General features: G+C 39.3%; 2 long non-coding RNA genes across 2 annotated transcripts; one reads left to right on the forward strand and one right to left on the reverse strand.

The window, feature by feature from the left end:
* The first annotated feature begins 1,027 nt into the window (after positions 1 to 1,027).
* Positions 1,028 to 3,252, forward strand: LOC148210253 (uncharacterized). The gene is made up of 3 exons (XR_015792376.1): positions 1,028 to 1,593; positions 1,675 to 1,740; positions 3,013 to 3,252. It is a non-coding gene; the product is annotated as an uncharacterized LOC148210253 (long non-coding RNA).
* Positions 3,253 to 19,052: 15,800 nt separating this feature from the next.
* Positions 19,053 to 19,584, reverse strand: LOC148210254 (uncharacterized). The gene is made up of 3 exons (XR_015792154.1): positions 19,517 to 19,584; positions 19,333 to 19,440; positions 19,053 to 19,266 (listed from the first exon to the last, which is right to left on the reverse strand). It is a non-coding gene; the product is annotated as an uncharacterized LOC148210254 (long non-coding RNA).
* Between the last annotated feature and the right edge of the window lie 5,404 nt (positions 19,585 to 24,988).

Below are 24,988 nucleotides of genomic sequence, written 5' to 3' on the forward strand. Positions count from 1 at the left end.
ACCCCTTAAGAAGAATAGTCACCAGCCCCTATTATTAGGGGAGAGAGAGTCGCTTCTGCAGCCACAAAGTTTCTTTTCGAGAGTAGCCCCTCCAAACGTTTCCTAAACCTCACAACAGCTCATGTAAGTTTTGTATCTTCGTTGTGCTTTTAGTGTCCTTTGGTTTCATCCCAATCCTAGATTTGTACACCACACATCCTTATCCGAAAAATACCCTTTGTTGCAAGCCATCACTCTTTTGTTGGTAATATTTTTTTTGTGTGTTTTGAACAAAACTGGATTTGTATATTTTAGAGTTAATTTTTTGTTTCTCTTACTTTCTTGCCTATCTATTGTCCTTTGTTTTCTTGACATTCAATTACATATTGTCATCATTCTTTTTACTGAAAGCATTAGGCTTAAGGTAGTCTTGTTTTTGTTTTATTTCTTTGCTTGATAGCCACCAAAGCATTAAGCTCAAGGTATATTGTTATTCTTGTATCATTTGGTGTCTGGATTACCTAACTCATTTGCTTGGCTATATTAATAGTCGATTCGATATAGATAGTCAAGTTTGTTGTTTTAAGGTAAGTGCGTCATGCACCTTTGCGCAAATCTTTGATGTCATTTGGTATCACTTGGTACTAAAATGTCTTACCCAAAGAGAGAGTCCAGAGAGAAATTCAAGTGAGGGAGTGAAATGAGGAATATATTTCTTGTTAAACTTTGTTGTGTAGTTATGGAACCACGGAGAAGGGAGTTTCCTATAGAAGCTACAACCAACTAAAGAGAAGGACTGTAACGCCCCGAGTCCCTCAGGTTAGTTAGTCTCGAATCGGGAGATTTTTCTTTTAAATTTTCAAAGTGAACGTTAATTGAATTTATTTATATTTTCGGGCTCTAAAATCCAATTAAATTAATATTTACCGGATCCCGTGTGGTGGGTCTTGTTTAGGAGGGGGGTAGATTTCTTATCTTTGGGCTTGGATTTATTGGGCCTCCTTTGGGTTATTTTGTTTTTAAAACAAAGGGAAAAAGAAAGAAAACAAAAACAAAACCCTAGCCCATTCCTTCTTCTCTCTTTTCTTCTTCTTTTTCTCCCTAGCCGCCCCCCCCATTCTTCTTCGTTTTCCGGTTCCCGCCGCCCCTCCCTTCGTTTTCCGGCAGCCCCCCGACGCTCGACGCAGCACCGGTGCTGGTAACCACTCCGACCGGGGCGTCGACGTGTAGCAGCGGCGGACGAAGGACCACGCGCGGCGGCCGGCGACCGAACAGCAGCAGCAGGCGACGCGACCTCAACTTTCCGACACCTGCAGCAGCGTCGGCGCGTTTCCCCGGCGTCGGTAACGGACCAGCGCAGCTCCTCTCCGCGGCGGCACACGGCGGTGACCCAGATCTGCGGCAGCGCACGGTGGACGGGTGTACAGCGGCGAACCGGCAGCGGTCGGCTGCTTCAATCCGACGGACAGCGACTCCAGTGGCGGGATTTGTACGTTACAACAGCGTTTAGGACGTTTGGCGGCGACCCACTTCCGTTCGAAGCTCGATTTAGGCTACCCACACCTTGGCAAGCTAGATCTAGGTGACCCACATCCATACGAAGTCGGTTTGGTGGTAATGTGTCATTCGAATCCTTTTAGAGTTAAATTTCGGAGGCCAAATAGGTTGTTTAATGTGTTGTATTTTCTGTTTTAGTGTGCTTAGGTGTGGAGTCGGCGCAACATTTAAGGGCGCGGTTGTGTGTAAGTAGCACGGGGGCAGGTGCGTGCATTGGTGTATGTTATTTGGTTACCGATGTACTGTCTATGATGCTTAATATTGGTTCTGATACGTGGTTGTGCAGTGTTATTCTTGTTTATGTAGTTTTGTATGCCTGGTTAGTGATGAATGTTCGTCGGTATTAATAGTGTGAATTTTTCATTGTTGAACTACTGAGATCTATTGTAGAATGACGTATGATTGTAGTGAATGTTTGTTAAAGTTAATTTATTTTGGAAATGTACGTTGTCTGAATTCGTATGAAGTGTTTGGCGTGTCTCATGAGTTTTTATTATATCTAGCAATGTTTATTGAATATGGACGTTGGATATTAAGTGTTTGGATGAATTGTGTTGGGCTCCAATCGTTGGAAATTTGTTGACTATGCTCCATTATGACTAAGCTCACTGTGGCGCTGTTGTTAAGATTTGGTATGTTGTGAAAGCATGTTTGGTTTATTGTTTTGCTATTAGAATAATGTTTATGTTGTGGAAGCATGCTGAAATGTGTTGGGGAGTTGTGGTATGCATTGAAATCACTAGTGGTGGTGTTGTTGATGGGTGTTGTGGTGGTTGGTGTTATTAAGGGGTTAGTACTGGAATCTTGGTTGGAGGTTAGAAACGATATGTGGAGTTTTGCAAATTATGAAGTGAATGGGTGAGTGTCAGGGCCTCGGGTATAAATGGTCGGGCGCTGATACGTCACTAATTGGGTATCGAGGCCTCAGGTATAAATGGTCGGGGATCGATACGCCAATATTGGATAAAGATGAGTGTCGAGGCCTCGAGTATAAATGGTCGGGGGTCGATGCGAGGAGTCTTTCGAAAGGAGAACTATTGGGGCCTTGGGTATAAATGGTCAAGGGCCAATAGATTGTAAGACATCGAGGCCTCGGGTATAAATGGTCGAGGGTCGATGCACTAGTGTTGGGGCTCTGGGTAAAAATGGTCAGGGGCCGACACTACCAAAAGAATGGTTTCGAAGAGCTCGAATAACTGAGGTGAACATAGTTGTATGTGAGGTGTTAGGGAGCCAGGTGGACGGCAATGGTTTTTATATGATTGTGGTTAGCATCGGGTCTTGTAGAGCATGTTTATGGATGAATGTATAATGTATTAGTAGAGCATGTCTATGGTTGTTCGCATACTGTACTGATAGAGCATGACGATGTATGTTTCCTTTATGGTTATGAGCATGATGTTTGTGTGTGCTTGATGAGGGCTACTTACAGAGTATATTTTATATACTCACCCCCCTCTACAATAATTGTTTCAGGTGAAGGACTCGTGGGTGACCATGGTGATGGGACGGAGGAGACCTGACGAGCAAAGACCATAGGCTGCTTAGTTTTCCTGTTTAGTTTAATTCATTGGTTAGGGCCTTGTGTTGTGGCCAATAAACGTCTTATTTGCATTTGAATAATTGAGAGATTTTTCCTTGTTGTTAGTCTTGCTTCGGGTTAGGTGCCTATTTGAGTTTTATTCCTCTTTCTCAGATTCATATAGATTGAATAACAAACTTGCCTCGTGAGGAGGTTCACGAATGTTGTTGAATGTTATTCCATGAGATTGGTTTATCGTTAATTTGATGAGGATTGAAACTTGATTTTTTTTTTATAAGTTTATGTGCATAGAAAGTTGGCAGGATGTAGCCGGGGTTAAATCTGATTAGTTGGGTAGTTAATGTGACCTAGAGGTGTGCGGAAAATTCTGGGTCGTTACAAGGACTAAGTCCACAATGCAAGTGCTCATTTGTTGCCATGAGATCTTTCAATGTGAAACCTAAGGAAGATTCCTTGAAGGAACAAGGAGATAATCTTTTCTAATCTAGATACATAATAAATACCACATCTTGTAGTGTTCTTATTAATAATGGTAGTTGCACTGATGTCATTAGCACTTATATAGTGGATAAGTTTAAGTTAACCATTATCCCACATCGTCCCCGACCCCATGATTTGCAATGGTTAATTAATAAATGTGAGATAAAGGTTCAAAGTCAAGTATTAGTCTCATTTCCAGTACGTAGACATAAAGACAAGGTTATTTGCGATGTTGTACCTATGCATGCATGCGCCATTTTATTCAGAAGACCACGGCAATACGATGTAAAGTATGATGGCTTTCATGACAAGTACTTTCTTGATAACAATGGCAAGAAAACCACATTACTTCCCTTATCTCCAAGGAAGTGCGAATTGTTTAAGAGAAATTGGAGGAAAGAAGAAGATAGGTCGCAACCAAGGAGTCTACCAAAACTTAAGAATACAAGGTAAATGCTCCAAATAATGAAGGTCGTGAGTCTCATTGCAAGTTTAAGTGTGATCAAGAGAGTTTATGTTCTAGTTAGATGCTTCTTATGTTCATGTGTAAAGGTACGTGTCTTCTAACTCAAGAACTTCAATATACTTTACCAAGTATGTTTGTTGAGCTTTTGTAGAAATTCAAGGGTGTTTTTTTCCTTAAGAGATGCCTAACGAGCTACCACCAATGAAAGGAATAGAACATGAGGTCGACTTCATCCAAGATCACGATTTCCTAATCGGCCAGCCTATCGTACAGATTCCAAAGAAGCTGAGAATATCCAAAAGCATATCTGGAAGAATTACTTCCTCGCAGGTATGTAATAGAATAACTTAGCCTTTGTAGTGTCTCCGGTTTACATGTACCTAAAAAGGATGGATCTTGGCGCATGTGTGTAGAATGTAAGGCCATTAACAAGATCACCATTAAATATAGATATCCGATATCAAGGTTAGATGATATGCTTAATGAATTGTGTGGTTATGAATTGTTTACCAAAATTAATTTTAAATTGGGTTATCATGAAATTAGGATGCAAGTAGGTGATGAATGGAAGACAACATTCTATACTAAATTTTAATTGTATTAATGGTTAGTAATGCCTTTTGAGTAAACTAATGCACCTACGAGTTGAGGCTTGTGAACCATGAGAATATCTAGGAAAATTTGTTGTGGTATATTTGGATGATATCCTAGTATATTCTATGCTAACCTAAACAAGTGTAGCTTTTGTATGGAAAGAGTGAACTTCTTATGTTTCATTGTGACAAGCCAAGGAGTAGAGGTTGATCAAACATCAAGGCAATCTAAGACAAACTTAATCAAAGAAATGCCAAATGGTTGGAGTTCATAGAAACATTCACATATGTGATCAAGTATAAGAAAGGTAAAGAAAATTTAGTGGCTCGATACATTATCAAGGAGGTATTCTTTACTCTCTTTGCTAAGTGCAAAACTTTTGGTGTTTGAACATCTTAAGTCCTTATATGCTTTGGATCAATATTTTTACTAACCCTTTTGAATTTGTACTAATGGTGGGACTTGTGAGCATTATATGATGTTTGATGAACATTTGTTCAGGAAAAGGAATATGTGCATTCCACGAGGATGATCCGAGAGCTACTCATCAAGGAAGCACATGGAGGAGGACTTATAGGTCACTTTGGAGTAATCGAGATTTTTGATATGCTTGTCGAGCACTTCTTTTGGCAAAAAATGTCTCATGATGTATATAAGGTTTGTGACTATTGCATAATGTGCAAGCAAGCTAAATCCAAAATGATGTCACACGGTTTGTATGCTCCTTTACCTACTCCTAATGCATCATCATTAGATATATCAATGGATTTTGTATTAGGATTACGCAGGTTGAAGAGAGGAAAGGATAGTATCTTTGTGGCAGCAGTGGATAAGTTTAGCAAGATAGCCCATATTATTCCATGTTCCAAAACTAAGGATGCCAAACATGTTGTTGATCTATTTTTTTTTAAAAATGATCAAATTACATGACATTCCTCAAACTTTTGTTAGTGATAGGAATGTTATGTTTTTTAGTCACTTTTGGAAAGTTTGGTGGGGAAAGTTAGAAACTAAGCTCATTATTTCACTACATGTCACCACAAACGGATGGACAAATTGAAGTCCTTAATAGAATCTTGGTGAGTTTGCTAAAAGTCATGATGGACAATAATTTGAAGAATTTGGAGGAGCACTTGCCATTTATATAGTTTGCATATAATCAAACAATACATAACACTACTCATTGTTCTCTTTTTGAAGTTGTGTATGGTTTTAATCCTTTAACTCCACTTCATTTTTATTGCCTATGCCTTTTGAAAAGTTTGCTAGTCTTGAAGCCGAAAGCAAGTTATATTTCATGCATTATTTACATAAAGAAGTGAAGGAGAGGATCAAGAAAAACAATCACAAAGTTGCTTCAAGAGTCAATCGACACTAGAAGCATATGGTGTTCAAAAAAGGATATTGGGTTTTGGTGCATCTTAGGAATGAACGATTTCCAAATGAAAGAAGTTCCAAGCTCATAGGTGATGGACCATTCCAAGTACTCGAGAGGATCAATGAAAATTCATACAAGATTGATCTACAAAGTAAGAATGGTGTTAGTACTATTTTCAATGTTGCTAACTTAACTCCTTTCAATGGAGGTGAAAATTTTGATTCGATGATGAATCTTTTTTAGAAAGTATGATATCATGTGATCTAATCCCACCAACTCTATAGCAAAGACCAACTACAAGAGCTCGTGCTAAAAAGCTTCAAGGAACTATGAATCAATACGTGCAAAACTTGATAAGCACCATACATGAAGAAGAGAAAGAGGGTTTTCAAGTCCACAAAAAGAGCCAAATTAAGATATTGGAACTTGAAGAACCCACCAAAAAGTTGGTGTGCCTCACAACCACCCATCGCACACTACCACACACTCAGCGTAAACCTTGCCGCAAACCCTATCCTATGTCGTACGCCACACCGCCATCCTTGCCTACTCGCACTCTTACCCCTATCATGCCGACACTCGCTTGCCACCCACACCTACTTAGCACAATACCCATGTCCCATCAGCCCTTGCCTGCGTGCGCCAAAGTTTGCCACCACCCCTCTTTTGGTTGCTTCCCAAGTGTAATAAAATAGGAAATATATTGATATTCATTTTCTTTATATTTTTTCCTTAAGAAATAGTTTTCCTTTTTATTTTAAGCATGTATTATTTTCAAAATTTAGGAAGAATCTTGTTATATTTTACTAAAATTTTTAGGTTTATTTTATTTTACAAAATTCTCATAAAGGCTATTAACTTCAACTTTAAATTGGTATCTCATTGTAGTGTTTGAGACAAGTTTTGAGTGATTGAATTTCGAATAGGGTGAGAGCTTTGATCGGCTGGTTTTTCTCGTTAGGAATTATTTCAAAAGGTCGACGACATATCTCCTTGTGATTCGCCAACGCAAGTGTGAATCTCTTAGAGACTATGTGGCCCATTCATGGAAGAGAAGATTAAAATGAAGAATTGTTCTAATGATATGATCTGTTCAGCTTTTATTGCAGGCCTACGGCACATAGCTGATGAGGTCCCTTGGAAATAAGATGACATCAACTTATACAGAGGTCCTTAGTCGAAATCAGAAATACATGGATTTCAAATAGCTAAAGAACCACGAAGCGACAATAAACTCCATCTATCAATGGGAAAAGGCAAAGTCACTGAACCTTAACCAAGCACTATACTGATAACAAAAGATCAGACCGTGATTCTGGTCGAGGAAGGAGGTTTGAAAAGTATACTCCAATCAATGTTCCAGTCATTAAAATATTGGCCGTAATAGAGGATAACGACCTCAACGACTTGATTAAGAGACATGGTAAGCTTAAGAACAATCTAAACAAAAGAGATCGAAGCAAGTAATATTTTTTCATAGAGACCATGGCCATGACACTGCAAACTGCAATGATCTACGTGATCAGATAAAGTCCCTTATTTAAAGGGGTTATTTCAAGAAATATATAGGATGAGGAGAACGCTGCGGTCCAACAAAAACGATAAAAATGAGAACCGAGATTGTTCAAGATCACAACCCATGAAGGTCGTAGTGAGGGTCATTCAAGAAACAAAAATAAAGGCTCCCATCAGAGAAGCACGAGGTAAATACCTCGTATGCAAAGATTACCACCCTACTAATCACTTCATTGACCAAGACTTGGATGGACGCCATTAACCCTACAACAACGCATTAGTAATTTCACTCTTTATCGATAATGTGAAGATTCGCCTAGTTTCAATCAATGGCAGAGCACCAACCAACATCATCTCTTTCTCAACTTACACTACGCTTGGTTGGGAAAAACTCAACTGAAGAGATGTCTGGCCCCTTGGTCAAGATTGTCAGTGAATCTATTACACCAGAGGTGTTGGGTTTATAAGGTGATTGCAAACAAAGTCCCACATTGGCTAGGGAAGGGAATGATCATTGGTATATAAGAGAGGACAATTATCTCCATTGGTATGAGGCCTTTTGGGTGAAACCAAAAGTAAAGTCCTGAGGGCTATGCCCGAAGTGGACAATATCATACCATTGTAGCGATATGTGGGGTACCGTTGTCCTTAACAAGTGGTATCAGAGCCATAGTCTAAACCTAGCTGTGTGCCCCGCGTATCTCAGCATGATTTATTTTATTTGGTTTTATTCTTACTATATTTTATTTTGGGTCGTTGAGGAGTCATAATGATATATAATTTATGTTTCGAAAGGCACTACTAGGCCTTGGTTCGAGTCGTTGGACTTAATTATTTTACTTCAATTATTTGAAGGTTGTTAAGCTTGGTATGACTTGAAAAAAAAAACTATATGGGAGTTCTAGTTCTTTAAACCTTTGGGCATGTGTTAGAATTAGGTATTTGGGTTTTTTGTTTCAAATCCAAACAAAAGAGAAAACAAAAGAAAAAGAGAGCAAAAGGCCAAAACCTAATTTTTTCTTTTCCCTCGTCCTCCACGCAAAACCTCCCTCCCCCACGTTTCCCTTCCTCTCTTTGGTGACGAGCCTCCTCCGACGCCGCGACCTCGCTTCCCGATGACCCACACCGACAAGCAGCAGTGCCGTTCCTTCGTTTCCCGACGACCCACTCTGACGAGCAGCAGTTTGGCGACGCGAGCGTACCAGCGGTGGTGTTGCTTGGTGTTCGCGGTGGCTGGGTTTTTCTAGATGTTTTCGGTGGCTGTTGGCAAAGTCCGGGTTGATTAGCAATGACCCACGACTCTTAGCACATAATATTGGTGGCACGTGCTCCTTGGGTAGTGGCCAACAACGTCGGGGCTGGTTTTCGGGCGACTTTTCTTGTTGTAAAAACGCAAACAGCTTAGACTCTCTGTGTTCAACGACTGCCCATTTCCGTTCAAGGCTCAATTTATGCTACCCACGCTTATCTGAAATAGATCTAAGTTATTTACACCTAAACGAAGTCGATTTCGTGGTAAACGGACTTTCAAAACTACCTTAGAATGTTTTCCCCATGGCTTAAAGTTAGAAATGACTTGCTGTTTTTTTTCTTGTTTTATAGTATAGGTGTTGAAAACACGCAAGGACTAGGAGCGTGAGGGTATGTAAGTAGTAATAGGGACATGTGTGTGCGTTTATGAACTGTTGGACATGTCTTTTGGCTATTTGATTATCTAATACATATATCTCATGTCGTTATGATTACTGGATGTGTTAGTTAAGGGTGATTGAATGCATGTTCTAAATTGGTCATTCGTGCTAGCGTTATGTTGTTGGAATAGGTTGGATGAAATTGTTTAAATTTTCTTTTGTCAAATAGGTATTATAGTTACCCGTTGAAAGAGACTGTTTAAAGGTTTTGCGAGTTGTGCCTATTCTTGTCACTTTGTGTAAATCATGCTAAAAATGTTTGCAATGTTGCTATTTATCTTACCAGAGCCATTACGTGTGTGTCCCCTATGATGTGAGCATGCTGCTGGTTGTTAAATGTTGTGTTCATGCGATCTTTATGCATTAATAAGTGTAATTAGGAAGCTAGTACTGGAAATGTTGGTTGGGGATGAGATATGGAGTGGGATGTTACGAAAGAAGAACCCACGAGTGTTAGGGCTCCGGGTGCAAAGGTCGAGGACTGATATGGTACTACTGGGTGTCGAGGCTCCAGGTACAAAGATTGGGGGTTGATACGTTAGTCTTAGTAAGGACAAATGTCGAGGCCCTAGGTACAAAGGTTAGGGGTCGGCATGAAGAAACAAATCATTGGATCAGCACTGCTAGTTGGGTGTCGGGCTCCGGGTACAAAGGTCGGGGGACGACAAGCCAACTTGGTTAGAATAGGTTTTTCGAGGCTCCAGGTACAAAGTTCGGAAATCGATACGTTAAAATGAATGTCGAAGCCTTGGGTAGAAAGGTCAAGGGTCGAATGCCAAGTTATGTAGAGGAATGTTGGAGCTTTGGGTACAAAGGTCAAGGACCAACACGAAACGAAAGAGTGCGACTTGGAGAATTGGTGTGGTGACAAAGTTAGAAAGTGTTTGGGAATAGTCAAGTACCTACGGGCTAGGAGATGTGGATTGTGATAGTTTAACGCTTGTTGCATGTTGTCAACCTTTACAACTTGTTGATTGCTTGAATTTCCAGTTAATATATCGTTTGAATATCGTGTGATAGTATGCTGGTGTTGTATAGTTATGACCATGGTGGTGATGTGGAGAGGGCTCGATTGAGAAAGGACCATTAGGCTGCGTTTCATTTATTTTCCCTTATACTGTTAGGATAGAGGAATTTCCCTTTTATTTTGGACTTTTTAGTAGAGTGATGTTTAGGTTGGGCCTCGGTGGTGTTGTTTGATGTGTCTGGACATTTTATTGCCCTTTGAGTCGATGTTATCTTTTGATTATTTAGTTTTCCTACGAGTGTTGGTTATTGAATAAACAAGATTTTATGTTTGTTAGCCCATGGAGGGCTAGTTGACTTCCTTGATTATTGGAGAAGTTCTGAACTTTTTAGATCATGATGGTTTTCATTGTGTTAAAGGGAGGGTCGGTGCAGGTAGTTGGGTAAAGTTACCCCAAGTGTGCTGTGGAAATTCAGGGGCGTTACAGAAATGTTGTAGTAGACGAAGTTTTAATGCTGACTTTATAAAAGAGGTTTACTATCCCGAATGGCTCTCTAATGTCATTCTTGTTTAAAAAAAATAACATAATAGAGAATGTGTTGAAGTTTACTAGTCTAAATAAAGCATGCCCGAAATATAATTTTCCTCTTCCAAAAATAGATCAAGTCGTCGACGCAATGACTGGGCATGGACTATTAATATTCATGGATGCATATCGGGGTTATAACAAGAGTAAAATACATGTGCCCGACAAAAAACATACTTCCTTTGTCACCAATCAAGGAATTTATAGTTATAAAGTACTGCTTTCGGGCTAAAAAATATCGGTACAACCTATCAACAAATGGTTATTCATGAAACAGATAGGTCGTAATATGGAGGTCTGTGTGGATGATATGCTAGTAAAAAGCATGAGTTCAAATCTTCATATAGTAGGTCTAACCAAGGCTTTCGATGTTCTTTGATATTACAAGATAAAGATTAATCCGACCAAATGTGTTTTTTGAGTCTCGTGGGTAAAATTTCTCGGCTTTATTGTGAATGAGCGTGGAATAAAAGCAACTCTAGATAAAATATGAGTTGTTTTGGATATGGAACCTCTACAAAGTCTTTAATAGCTCCAATATTTGAATGCTTGGATAGCTGCCTTGACATGGTTTGTTTCTCGCTCCACATATAATTGCTTGCCTTTTTTTCAAGGTTTTTAGAAGTAAAGAACAGTTCGAATGGAACACGAAGTGTCACGAAGGATTCAATCAATTGAAAGCATACTTGGGTTAATGTCGCTGTTGTCAAAACCCCTTCAAAGAGATAAACTATTTCTATATTTAGCAGTGTTAGAGGCTGCAGTCAGCTCATCGTGATAAAAGATGAAAAAGGACATCATAGGTCGATCTCTTATATGAGTAAGTCAATTATTGGTGCTTAAATGTAGTACACCAACATAGAGAAATTGGAATTCGCTTTGGTTACTTCAGGTCAACGCTTATGTCCAAACTTTCAAGCCCACTGAGTGACTGTGCCGACCAATTTTCCACTTCAACAACTCTTTCAAAAGCTAAAAGCATCAGGAAGACTTATGAAATGAGCAATTTAGCTAAGTGAGTACGATATTAAATTCAAGCGAAGAACTACAATCAAAGGTCAAACAATCGTGGGTTTTATTGTCCAACTAACATTGAATAAATCAAAAGTGGAATCTCAACAACACTTAACCTTCTATATTGATGGATCCTAGAATAAAAAAGGTTATGGAGCAGGAGTTCTATACAGTCACCAGATGGTGTGCGTTTAGAATGACTTTGGTTGTGGAGCAGGAATTCTATACAGTCACCAAATGGTGTGCGTTTAGAATATGACTTTGGTTCAATTTTGTTGAAGAGAAAGCAGAAGAAGACTGAAAGAAGTCTGGCCAAGGCATTACTTCGAAGTGGCTTATTAAACTTCGCCATCAACAGTTGGTTCATCTACAGGCTCATTGCCTAGCTCCCAATCTTTCTCATTGTCTTCGACGATTTTGGAAATGTTGAAGTCAAGAGCTTTTTTCTTGAGCCATTCAATGGTGAAGTCAAATCTTTTAATTGCCAATTGCTTCTTGTATAGGTCAAACTTGAGATGCTTCTACTATACCTCCAAAAACAAGTCTTGGAGAGTTTTACTTTCAGTGCAACTTTTTCTTCGAGTTTGTTCTTTGTAGTTGCTTCAATCTTGGTCAACTCCTCTTTTAATTGAGAAATCTCATCATGAGCCCATTTTAGGTTGACATCAAGTTTCACTGCCTGATCTTTGACCTTCTCCGCTTGATCCTTGACTTGTTCAATCCTTTCTTTGGCGTTGTCTAGTTTCTCTTGCGCTTCGATGTTATAGTTCGCAAGAGATTCTTCTATCTCTTGTTCAACCTTCTCCTCGGCAGCATTGAGACATCTTTCTTTGTTATGACGTATGTAATGCCTCAATAGTTCGGTTCAAATCATAACGAATCCTTGAGAAGAGAGGAAAATTTTCTCACAAAAAGAAAGAAGAAAAAAAGTAGCACTAATACTTAAAAAAAGAAAGGTGAAAGAAATTGTGAATTATACCTCGGCTGCATCATTGACCATGTGTTGGATATAGTATGTGTTGGATGCAGATTTCGACCTGCCACGTGTCAGAATAGAAAAGGTGGGTTGAATTAGCATCCGCGTAAAATATAGAAATTAACCTAAGTCCACTGAGGTCGACAGTTAGGGCACGACCTAAGACGTCGAGCTGACCTTCAGTGATATCCGTAACGATGTTTCTTCCGAACCCGACAACACGTCGCATTTTTAGGATTTGTCAGAATTCCTATCGGATCCAGTTTCTATAAATAGAAACTCCCGCCTTAAATGCAAGGCATGCAAACCTAGATATACTCGGCGAGTTAGGTAGGATTGAAACTAACTTGCTCATCAGAGTGCTAACCTTGTTTTTCAGGTTCTTCAAGGGCTTTGAGAGGCAGTCTGGCATCTCAGAGAAGATCCTTCTGATCCCTCCGACCTATCTTTCTTTCAAGCTTGGCAAATCCGAGCACAAACAGTCTGCTCTCGAACTATATTTAGAAGATTTGGAGCAGATGAACCTGTCTCTAGACATAATGTAGAAGATGCTAGAAAGAGCCTTAAAAATTTTGGCACTTCGTATGTTCGTTACGAAGGGGAGGTTGATGTTGCCTCAACCTTCAGCCGAGTCAGACTCTCCACATAGTTCAGACAGGTGCTATGTGACTTAGATGGAAGCATCAATTGATGTCTCTATCAGCTGGTGGACAAATCAATTACATCCAGAAGGAAAAATCGAGGATGTGTTGGTACATGTTGATAAATTTATATTACTATAAGATTTTATCATCATTTATTAGGAAGCTGACAAGGAAGTTCCTATTATTAGGAAGACCATTCTTGGCCACAGATAAGGCATGAGTAGATGTGCATAAGGGCAAATTAACAATGCTGAGTACAAGTTCAAGAGGTAAACATTTTAGTGTTCAACTCAATTAAAGGCACTACTGAGCTCGAAGAATCTTCTACTACCAGTATCTCATACGACATATTAAATGACGAGTTTATTAAAGAGGTGTTGCTGGAGTAACTTAATGAAGAAGGTTCAGTAAACCAAGACGAAAGAGGAGAAAAGGAGGATGAAGTAATATATTTAGTGTGAATGCCAAAATGAGAGAGGGCTGAACAAATTATATTAGTATCTATGGAAGAAGTGAGTACATAAAAGCAGCCGGAAATTAAGGTTACATTTTCCAATGAGCAATTTTTGGCTGTCACACATGTAGAGCACAAAAGATGGTCCATATGTTTGCGGAATAAAAGTAGATCTGCTTCGAAAAACATTACCATCCAAGGTCTTTCATCTTTCATGAGTCTGTGACTCGTATGGGTGTTATTTGAAGTGATGATAAATTAAGTTTCAGAAGCAGTTTGCATTGCTCTACGTTTAATTTGGACATATAATTTATCTATTTTAAATAATTGTTGTGATAAAACATGTAGAAATTAATTAAGTTCATTCTACTTTACCTTATTAGGTTAAAAGTGTTTTATCTCACTAAAGTAAGGAAGAACCCTATACAAATAATCATTTACATGTCACATTTTTTGTAATTTTTAATGCTATGAATCCGTGATTAATTTTATCTATTTCGTTTAGTTATGTTGGTATTTGTGATCATTAATGGATTTTAGCACCTTTTAAATCTAAGACCTCTTTGATTCTTATGGATGTAACTACTAATCCAAATTGTTTAATTTAACTCCTTTTTACAATAGCAATTTTAAAGCTCATGAGGCCAAATATATCTGGCCCAACGTTAGATTGTTGGAATTTTTAATGACATGGGGCCACACACATGTAGTTATTGAATGTTTTTTTTTGGTTGCTATGTTAACTAAATGGGAAATTTGAATTTGTGACCCCTCCAATAACTGAAACTGGATAAATGACCCAATTTTTAAAAAATCTAATTTGTGACCCCTCCACCCCTTATTTATGATCCCTTAAATATTTTATTCATGGGAAAAGACCAATTTACCCTCATTGTTAATAAATGTGCATTTATGATTTCCACCTAACCATTTCACCAAACTGTAAACCCATATTTTACATATGTTTGAACATGTTAATATTATAGATTATGTATAACTCACAGATCACGTTTTCAAAATCCGCTCAACTACGTACGTGTTTGATCTTTCTTTATCCCCACACTATCCAAAATCATTGTCCCCACAATTTCACTTGAGGTATGTTACCTTTACACAAACTTTTGTACTCTATAATTGTTGAACTTTTTTGAAATATTTTCCCATTAATAGGTTCAACTACTAGATTTGGCTGTTGACAAAAAAAAATTAGATTGTTGCAATTACTTCAATCCCGGATCTATACCTGGTCCGAGATTGAATGTAAACAATCCCGGTGCATCACGTATCGGGACTGTCTCGGATGTATCTCGGACCAGTCTTGGTCCGAGACATGTCCTGGACTAATCTCGAAGCATATTTAGTCCGGGACATGTCTTGGACCAGTCTTGCTTCGAGATTTGTCCGGGACATGTCTCGGACCAAGACTGGTCCAAGATTCATCTGAGACTTTTTTTTTATTTTCTTAATTTTTAATATTTTATTTTTGAATAATCGATTTTCCTATCTCACTTAGTTTTATCTATTTGCAGGATGCCTCGTGTTTTCATAACATTCGGTGGAGAATGAAATGATAGTGAAAAAGATTATGTCGGCGGTCGTACGAGGGGATTGACAGTGGATAGTACAATCACGTACAGAGAATTTCTAGGTCACGTGTATAGATTGAGTAACATTAACCCCTACAGTTTGATATTATAATTAGACGCGTATATCATTTTAAAACCAAAGTTTGTGTGATGGAAATAACTGATGACGATGACTTGCGTTTTTTTTTACTGATGAGGATGTATCTGAATTGCCTATATATATATCTAATGTGCCGAAGCAGGTACATGGGAATGAAACGTACATGCCTTCTTTCCCATATTATTTAGGCCAAAACGTGTCCTCGATTCCTATGTCCGCAGCTTGTATTCCCCCATTCCAGAGACCCACATATCCTATACCCTCATTTCCTTCCTCATCATTGAACCCTCTTCTTCCCGATAGCCACACCCCTCCTACGGGCATATAGGTCATGATGTAGAGGGTTTAACACCATTGGGGTCAGATGTTGTTCCATGTAATCTAGGAGATGATAGGGTATGTGATTGGGATGTGCCGGGAGTATGGAATGATAACGAAGATGAAAGTGGTGAATCATATGACTCGTTGGCAGAGTCTGAAGAAGGACACTCTCAAGTAGAATATGGGAACGCAGAGCATGACGATGCGCTTGATGATGAGCTTGAGTCTGATGTCGAACAAGTGCACACTGAGATTCGTAGGGATGAAGAAGCGGTCCGGCCACCGGGATGTAATGGTCTTACAGGAGACCCTAATGATGAGAAATTGCAACTCATAGTACAGTCTTCTAGGACAAATGATGTTAATGAGGGCGATGTATTTGATAATAAGAAGAAGTTGAGTTTGAAAATGCATTTAGTTGCAATGCGGAAGAATTTTCAGTTTAAAGTAAAGAAGTCGACGTCGGAGCTATATATACTGCGGTGCGTTCATGCTGATTGCACGTGGAGACTTCGAGCTACCAAGCTAAAGGAATGCACTTTGTTCAAGATAAAAAAATATTGTGCTGCCCATATGTGCTATGGTGGAGCTTTAAAACATGATCATAGGCAAGCCAAAAGTTGGGTGGTAGGACATCTTGTGCAAGAGAAGTTCACAGACGTCTCCCGCACGTATAGACCAAAGGACATTATACAAGACATGAGGAAGGAGTATGGTGTCAATTTAAGTTATGATAGAGCATGGCGTTCTAGTGAAGAAGCACTCCGGCTTATTAGAGGTGATCTAGCATCGTCATATGGTCTACTTGCAGCTTATGGTGAAGCTTTGAAAATCATGAACCCAGGTACTATTTTCGAATTAGAACTAGAAGGTGGCAAGTATTTCAAATATGTATTTATGACACTGGGTCAATCGATTCGAGGTTTTCTGGGTTGTATTAGACCAGTGTTGGTTGTTGACAGGGCCCACCTAAAGGGGAAGTTCAGAGGGGTATTGTTATCAGCTTCTGGTGTCGATGCGAATAACCAGATTTACCCGGTAGCATTTGTGATTGTCGACGGTGAGAGGTAGCATCATGGGTGTGGTTTATGACTCAAATAAAACGTGCGCTCGCTGGAGTTGATAATTTGGTTTTCGTTTCTGATAGACATCAAACCATTTGCAAGACAATCGACAAGGTATTTCCTGCTGCATTTCATTGCTTTTATATACAGCATATCAAGGTTAACTTGATAGCAAAATTTAAAAACGATGCGAAGGCAGTCGAGGAACTATTTTTAAAGGCTGCAAAGGCGTATCGCGAGTCATATTTCAACTCGATCTGGGCCCAACTTCGTGCATACCCCGGTGTACGGGAATATCTAGACGATATTGGGAAGGAGCGTTGGGCTCGTTGTTTCCAAACTCAATTGAGGTACACACAGATGACTACAAATATCGCAGAGTCTGTAAATGCCCTCTTCAGGCACGCCCGTAAGTTGCCGGTTACCGCCTTACTTGACCACATTAGAGGTAAGTTACAGAATTGGTTCTATGATCGACGGACGCTTGCAGCTTCCCGATCAACCACATTGCCCGACTACGCAGAAAACATGTATGCCGAATATTCAGATAGTGCGTGAAGACACGTTGTAGACAACATTGACCAGTTCCATCTCCAGGTACGGGATGGCAACCTTGACGGGATTGTTGATTTGAACGCTATGACGTGTAGTTGTCGGGAGTTTGATTACTTTAAGATTCTGTGCTCTAATGTTATTGTGGCGGTGACGATGCGAAATATAAATCCATACAGTTTGTGCGACGAGACATATACGATGAACTCCTGGATATTGGCTTATGCAGAACCCATATTTCCAGTCGGACACGTCTCGACATGGAACAGTTCGCCAGAGTTTGTCAACATACCGGTGGAACCACGAAGACTGTTCCAAGAGTTGGGAGGAGGAAGACAACTAGGATTCCTTCCACGTGCGAGGTACGACAAACACGTAAGTGTGGTCGATGTGGTGCGTGGGGACACAATCGCAAAACATGTAGCGAACCCCTTACCACATTGTGAATGTATGCTTCTGTTGTTCATTTACTTTTAAACATGTATGAAGTGGATTTTAAAGAAATTGGCAAGGTAACTTGTATCTCAAGAAACCAACCATGCATGCATGCATTTGCAACTCTATGTGTTCTACTACTACTATTATTATTATGGGGATTGGATTGTATTATTATTGTGTGTTTCATGTATCATGCTTCGAGAATGAAATACGAATTAGAAAAGACAATATCGAAATTTCATAAATATTCAAAAAATGGGACGGCGCGCCCACATCTGTACAGCGTACTGACGCCTAAAAAATACAATATTATCCTGGGTCAAAGTGTCCAGCTTTGACCCGGTAACATCGTACTCGAAGAAGCGTACACAGAAAATTCTGCAATCTGTGGCGTTACTCTGTTGGGGTGTGCGAACCCGACGCACCCTCCATGGCACCACTGGCAGGTCTGGTCGTAATGCAAATATCCCGCCATGATGTAGTACCGCAGGTAGGATCGTACAAATGGGCTTCAGCTCCTTCTCGAATGAATCTAGTGGAGTGGCCGATTGGAGTAAATCCCATACGGTTAAGTCACCTTCCACAAGATCAATTCCGAGCATCACCCAGTGGTTTCCACCTATGTTGATCGGGGTGTACACGATGTCTGCATCATTCCAAGCCACATTCTGCTCCGACTGCCTACCGAACACATACCGAAATATTGTATTCTCTTGGCTCCAGGGGTATTCGATTCTCGTGGACAGGACCCCTGGTTTCATGGCCGCATACGGACCGTCTGTTCGGTTCAGCAGAGTCTGTACAAGAAGTACAAAATGATATTACTTACACATATAATTAAAATAGTATTTTTTAGTACAAAATAGTAAAAAGTCTGTACCGAAAGTAGCACGCCGCCTATCGCAAACTTTTTGCGACACAGATGTACACACTTCTCCAACTTTTTGGCCGTATATAGGACGAGATCAGCATCAACTACCTATTGCATTTAAGAAATACAAGTTGATATTGGAATATTATTGACAAATGTAGTACTAGATAGTGGAATAAGAGGTACTTACCTCGTCCTTCAATTGGACAGTAGGGTCTAGTAGATCGCGATACCATTCCTTCCCTTGTAAGTTAGCTGCAGTAGACCGAGTTCGTCCATCGGTGTCTGGGTCATCCATCAATGTCTGGAACTGACCGTCTAGCTGTGGAAGAATGGGACATGCTGGGTCATATGCGTCCACGGTGATCCTACGCCGGCCGGTTGGTGTGTATATACCCTTAAGTTTCCACGAATAATGGCGCTTGCGTAGCCCCCAGCCAGTTGGGGCATGCTGAAGGTCAGTTTCGTCCTGGTCAAGGTACGGTTCAACCTAAACCACAATAAACACGAAAGGTGGAGTAATGACAATTGACGAAATTTATGACATTAAGTTTACCTTAACGATCGCGTCGGGTGCCCAGTCCTTATATGGACGCCTAACTCGTCGTCTCGTGGGCTGTGTATCTGGCTGAGCATCCGGCTCTTGCCTACCAACGGTGAGATCCTAATGCACAAGAAATATTAATCACATTACAATATGTGAATCAGGGATGTATACTAGCATTACAGAAAGTGGTTACCTGAATTACGGCCACCTGAGGTACATGGTCATCTGCATGATCCACTTCCGAGCCATCAGGTGGTCTCCCGATCGTAATGTCCTGATATTAAATAACATGATGTAAGACAAGGTCATAAATAATCCGACGAGGAAAATAAGTACGAGTTACCTGATTTGGATCCTCGTCCCCATCCGTTATCATACCATCATCCTCCTTCGTTATCATAGGATCATCGTCCCTTCTCTTCGGATCCTCGTCGACACTATTCGGACCATGTCCCGACGTCGGTTCCTTTTCAGTCTCCAGGTCTTCATCCGTCCTCTGGTCCTCATCAGACCTCTGGTCCTCGTCCATACTCTTCCGACCTCCATCTGGCTTCGGGGACTCATCAGGCCTTTGATCCGATGGACCGTCATCATCGGGCCCACCCCCACCTCCGAAATACTTGCTCGAATCAGGGAATTTACCCTGCACCCAAAACACTGGCCCATGAGCATTATTGTAATAATTAAAAACAAATTTGTATACATATTAAATTAGTACCTTCGCCAGTTTCTTTAGGTATATCTGAATACCTTTCAAGGCGACTCCAAAGTCACCCAGTTTGTCCTCGATAGCACCGACACAGTTATCCAGCCTCTTCAACCGTCTGCTGATCCTCTTCTTGAATTTATTCTTCTTCAACCTCTTCTCTAACCCTTCACCGTCGTTTGCACTGGGTCTAGCCTCGTCTACCGCATGTGCATCTACTACCGGATCCTCCAGAGGACCCATTTCCACATCAGCGGGCGGATCAGGTACAGCTGCCCGTTCAGGTGAGGCAGGCGGGTCAGGTACAACAGCTCGATCAGGTACAGCAGGCGGATCAGGTATAACACGAACTTCTGGTGGAAGAATGACACGAACCATGTGTTGTTCCTTAGCATCCGTCGCCAACAAGTGTTCCTTAACCTTGGACTGCAAAAAACCTATGATTAGATCGAAATGAAAAACCAAATATGAATCATACGGCCAAAAGAGAATTACTTACGCGCGTGTTATCGAAAACCTCACTCGTCAGCACACGAAACCCGCACGAATAAATGCACGACCACCTGAGTAGTCGAGGAATGGCGTCATCGCTCAAGGTAGAGATCGTCTCATACGCCCATACCTGGAATCCATGAAAGGCAAATAAATGATGCAGTTGAATAATGTATAAAATTATACAATTGACTTAAACCTCGCTAACCTGAAATGCGTACGGAAACCCGTATAGACTATAAGTCTCAACGTGTGAGGGGTCTGCTGTTGCCTTCTGTTGGTACACCGACAGTTTATCCTTCAGGGCGTTCTTGAGACTCCAAATCGTCCTATCAAAAATCATCGAACTCCAGTCATAGTTGCAGAACACCTCCCACCGATCCACAACACCTAACAGGGCCGTATCTATGAACTGTTTCCTCTCCTTCCCCATCATGGCAAGTTCTATGAAGTAAACTATGCGAACCTTCACAACATCCTCGTCGTCGTAAAAAACGTCCTCCAAAAAAATCTTCTCCAGCTCACTACACTTAACCCTAACACCGTCTTTAAAGTAACGTGCTCTAAGTCTTCGTCCAGGAATATGATTATCTACCCTATTCATCCTATGACTGAGCCCGGTGATTAGGTCGAACTCTCGCTTACCAAAAGACACCCTCTTCCCAAACAAGTCAAAGCTAATGACGTCCTGTCTAGGCTCTTCAACCTCTCTCAACAACAGGTGATGGATCAATGGACCGTTGAAAACAACGTCTATGTCCAAAATAGGACCGAAACATGTTTGCCTAAACATGTCTAACTGGGTTGGGGTTAGCCTGGCCTTAATCCTAGTACTGGTTTTATCAATATGGGCAAGGTTCGTCAACGTGGCCGGAAACCAGTCATTACGATCTATGATGAGTCTCAAATCCATTCTAGGTTCATAACAAAGTTGAAATAAAACATATTAGATACAAACTAAGCTAAAGTGACAAGGAACTTAAAAAAAAAACTAAACAAAACAACATTCTGCCTTTCATCCCGGACCGAACCGGACCGGGACAAGTCCGAGATGAAAGGCAGAATTGGACAATTCAAATCTGCCTCTCATCTTGGACTCATCCCGGGCCGAACCGGACCAGGATAAGTCCGAGATGAGAGTCAGATTTGAGTTGTCTCATTCTGACTTTCATCTCGGACTTGTCCCGGTCCGATTCGGTCTGGGATAAAGGTCGATCCCGGACACGTCCTGGTCCTGTTCGGGTCAGAGATGAGAGGCAGATTAAATCTTGGATTCAATCTGCATCTCATCTCGAATCCGAACAGGACCGGGACAAGTCCGAGATGAAAGTCAGTCCCGGACCTCGAAGGCTTCAATCTTGGATGCGATCAGTATTCAATCCCGGACCACTGAGGTCCGCGATTGAATAGAAGATAGAGTCCGAGATTGAAGCCTTCGAGGGATTTTTTTTTCTCTTACAATGACAACGTCAAACTAAACCTAAATCTATACAGTCGCTTCAGATAGCGCCGGTCATGCTAATACAACAAATAACAGCAACTTTCTTACATTGTAAAAGATATAAACTAACCTTGCAGCCTCCGAGATGAATCCGACGCTTACAGATGAGTGCAAAAGAATGATCTTCAGAAAAAATGGATGAGTGCGAAATAGATTCTCCGAGACGGGGATTCTCCGAGATGGGGTTTTAGGGTTTCACTTGGGATGGGATGGGAGTGCCACAAAACGTCCGAGACGAAGGATGGGGAGGGGGGATGAATTTTTTTAAAACAGGGGTACAATGGTAATTTCATTATGTCATATTTTGAAAGGGGTCATAATTAATAGAAGGAGAGGTCACAAATTAGGTTTTTAAAAAATGGGGTCATTTATCCAGTTTCAGTTATTGGAGGGGTCACAAATTCAAATTTCCCTAATTAAATCAAGAGGAGTGATTTAATTATGTGTAAGTTTTGATACAGGGAAGTAATTATAACCTAAAAGTGGGTAAAATTTGTAGATACAATAAATTAAATTTTATATGATGAAGGGCTAAATTATAAATAATGAAACATTGTAAGCTACGGGTGGTTTTTGGTTGGTTACATAGGAGTTATGGTCTCCAATTCAGTTACACATTACGATCGTTTCTCTCATCCCTTCATAAATAACACATAGGAAAGTTTAAAGAAATATCGAAAGCCATCGCGATCTATCTAGACTTAAATTGATCATGGTTTCAAGTATGCTTTTACCTCTTTTAGTTGAATCAATATGAGAAATAGACCTATGGCTTTAAAAACTTCCTGGTTTCATTTATTTCCAACATTTATAGGATTATTAAACGAGATATTACAAGAACCAACATCATGAGCATTACAGGGTTATGCGGTGATGCGGTGAGTGAATATAAATATGTAACATATAGAAGCTATGGACATATAATTAAGAATATTCGTAACAAACCTATGTCTATAATATTAGATTAATCAATATTCTTAGGGTGTGTTTGGGATTGATGGTAGAATAAGTTATTTAAAAAAAAAAAAAAAGAGATTTAAGTATAATTCATTTTCCAAAATCATCTTCCAGGTGTGATTCCTTAAAAATCAATTTAGAGTAATTTTAGGGGCCGTTTGTTTCGTGGAATCCAAGATTGAGACATGTGTCTGAATTCCCACGTTTGTTTTGCAGTGATGTAAGATATCCGAGTATCTCGAAATGCCTATACGGGAGGCATCTTACGAGTTTTGGATGCCCTTTTGAAACACAGCTTTTCAAGTTTCCCGTGTTGAAGGCATCCTCTTTTTACATTTTTATCCTCCATTTTTTTCTCCATACATTTTCTTTCATCAATTTTTTTAAAATTTTTCGTTAAAAATTTCTTTATTTTTATTTTTCAATTTATAATTTCCTCAATTTATTTTTAATATTGTGAAGGAATTACATTATTAATAATATTTATTATCATAAATGTGTAATTGTAAAGCAGCTTTTTTTTTTACCACCAACATACCCGTGATATTTTTCCTCTTAAAAAAATATAATGTGATGATAGAACAAATAAATTTTATCCAATATAACATAAATTATATAATTATCATCTTAGAAAACTATTAAAGTTGAAAATGAAACTTATATTAAATTAATAATGAATTAATTTGTTCTACAAAATAACATAAAAAAAATATTAAATTAATTCAAATAAATCTATTATCTGAGATGAATTTATAAATTATATAAATATTTGTGAGGGCATTTTTAAAACATTCTATAAATTTAACACATCCCTAAGAATAAATCCTGCAAAACAAACATGTCTATACAAATATTTCCGAATATCTTAAAAATATTCCTACAAAACAAACGTGGTTATTTGAAGATGTCGAACATCTAACATTTCGGGCATCTGAAATTCCGAACATCTCTAGATGTCGGTCATCTACCTTCCCGAAAAACAAACGGCACCTTAAGCTTTTCTAAAATCAATTTTTTAATTTGACAAACATGATTAGTGGAATGGAAAGAGTCATAACAAAATTGATTTTGTCCATCCCCCACATTTAATTATTTTAATATTGGATTTTTGTATCCTGCTCCTCACAATTCCATCAAGCTTGGATTTCCTATTCCCTTTGCTATTTATTTCTATCCTTCAAATTATCATAACTGAAATTTTAGGACCTAACAAGAGGACCATCTCCATTCAAGAATTTTCTACCTACTCCCTTAGAATTTTCTAATCTTCTACTTACTCCCTTGGAATTTCCAGCCTTTTTTTTTTTTTTTTTTGTGGCTTCTTCCAAACAAAAGGACCCTTCTGCCAGAGGGTATCAGGTATCCATTTTTAGGACCTTTTTTCCATAATAAAAGGACAATGTACCCTACAAGTGTTATGTGTTAGGTATCTTTCCAAAGAGTAATTTTCTACTTACTCTCTCTTACTTCCTGCCTCTTCCCATAGTACTCACTATTATTTGCCTTGGAGGCATTCAAAAGATTATGAATATATTGAAGAATAGTCAAATTCATTATCATACAACTATTCAGTGGAGTAAGGTTTTTGTTTGAAACTAGTTTTCTATATTTTTAAAAGATAAATCAAATGGGTTTTTTCAATGTGGAAACTTCTTAGACAGTATAGCTTCTAAATAATCATTTTCAAGCCAAAACGAGTCTAGCTCAGCGGTAATTGACATATATCTCTAACCATAAGATTGTGAGTTTGATCTCCCACTCCCACATGTATTACTTAAAAAATAATTTTCAAAACAATAAATAGAGAGAGATAATAATTTGAATGAGATATAATTAGAATTTTAGATATAGTTTAGATTATATTATTTTGAATTAGATTTCTTATTTGAATTATAATTAGGTATTATATTAGTATAAATAAGATATTAGATTTGTATTCGGAGAAATTCAATTCAATAAAATATTTTATTTCTTATTTTCTCTATTTTCTCCCCTCTCTTAAAATTAAC

Source organism: Momordica charantia, assembly GCF_013281855.1.
Source record: "Momordica charantia cultivar OHB3-1 chromosome 7 unlocalized genomic scaffold, Mcharantia_2.0 BLBB01000007.1, whole genome shotgun sequence".
Taxonomy (NCBI): Eukaryota; Viridiplantae; Streptophyta; class Magnoliopsida; order Cucurbitales; family Cucurbitaceae; genus Momordica; species Momordica charantia.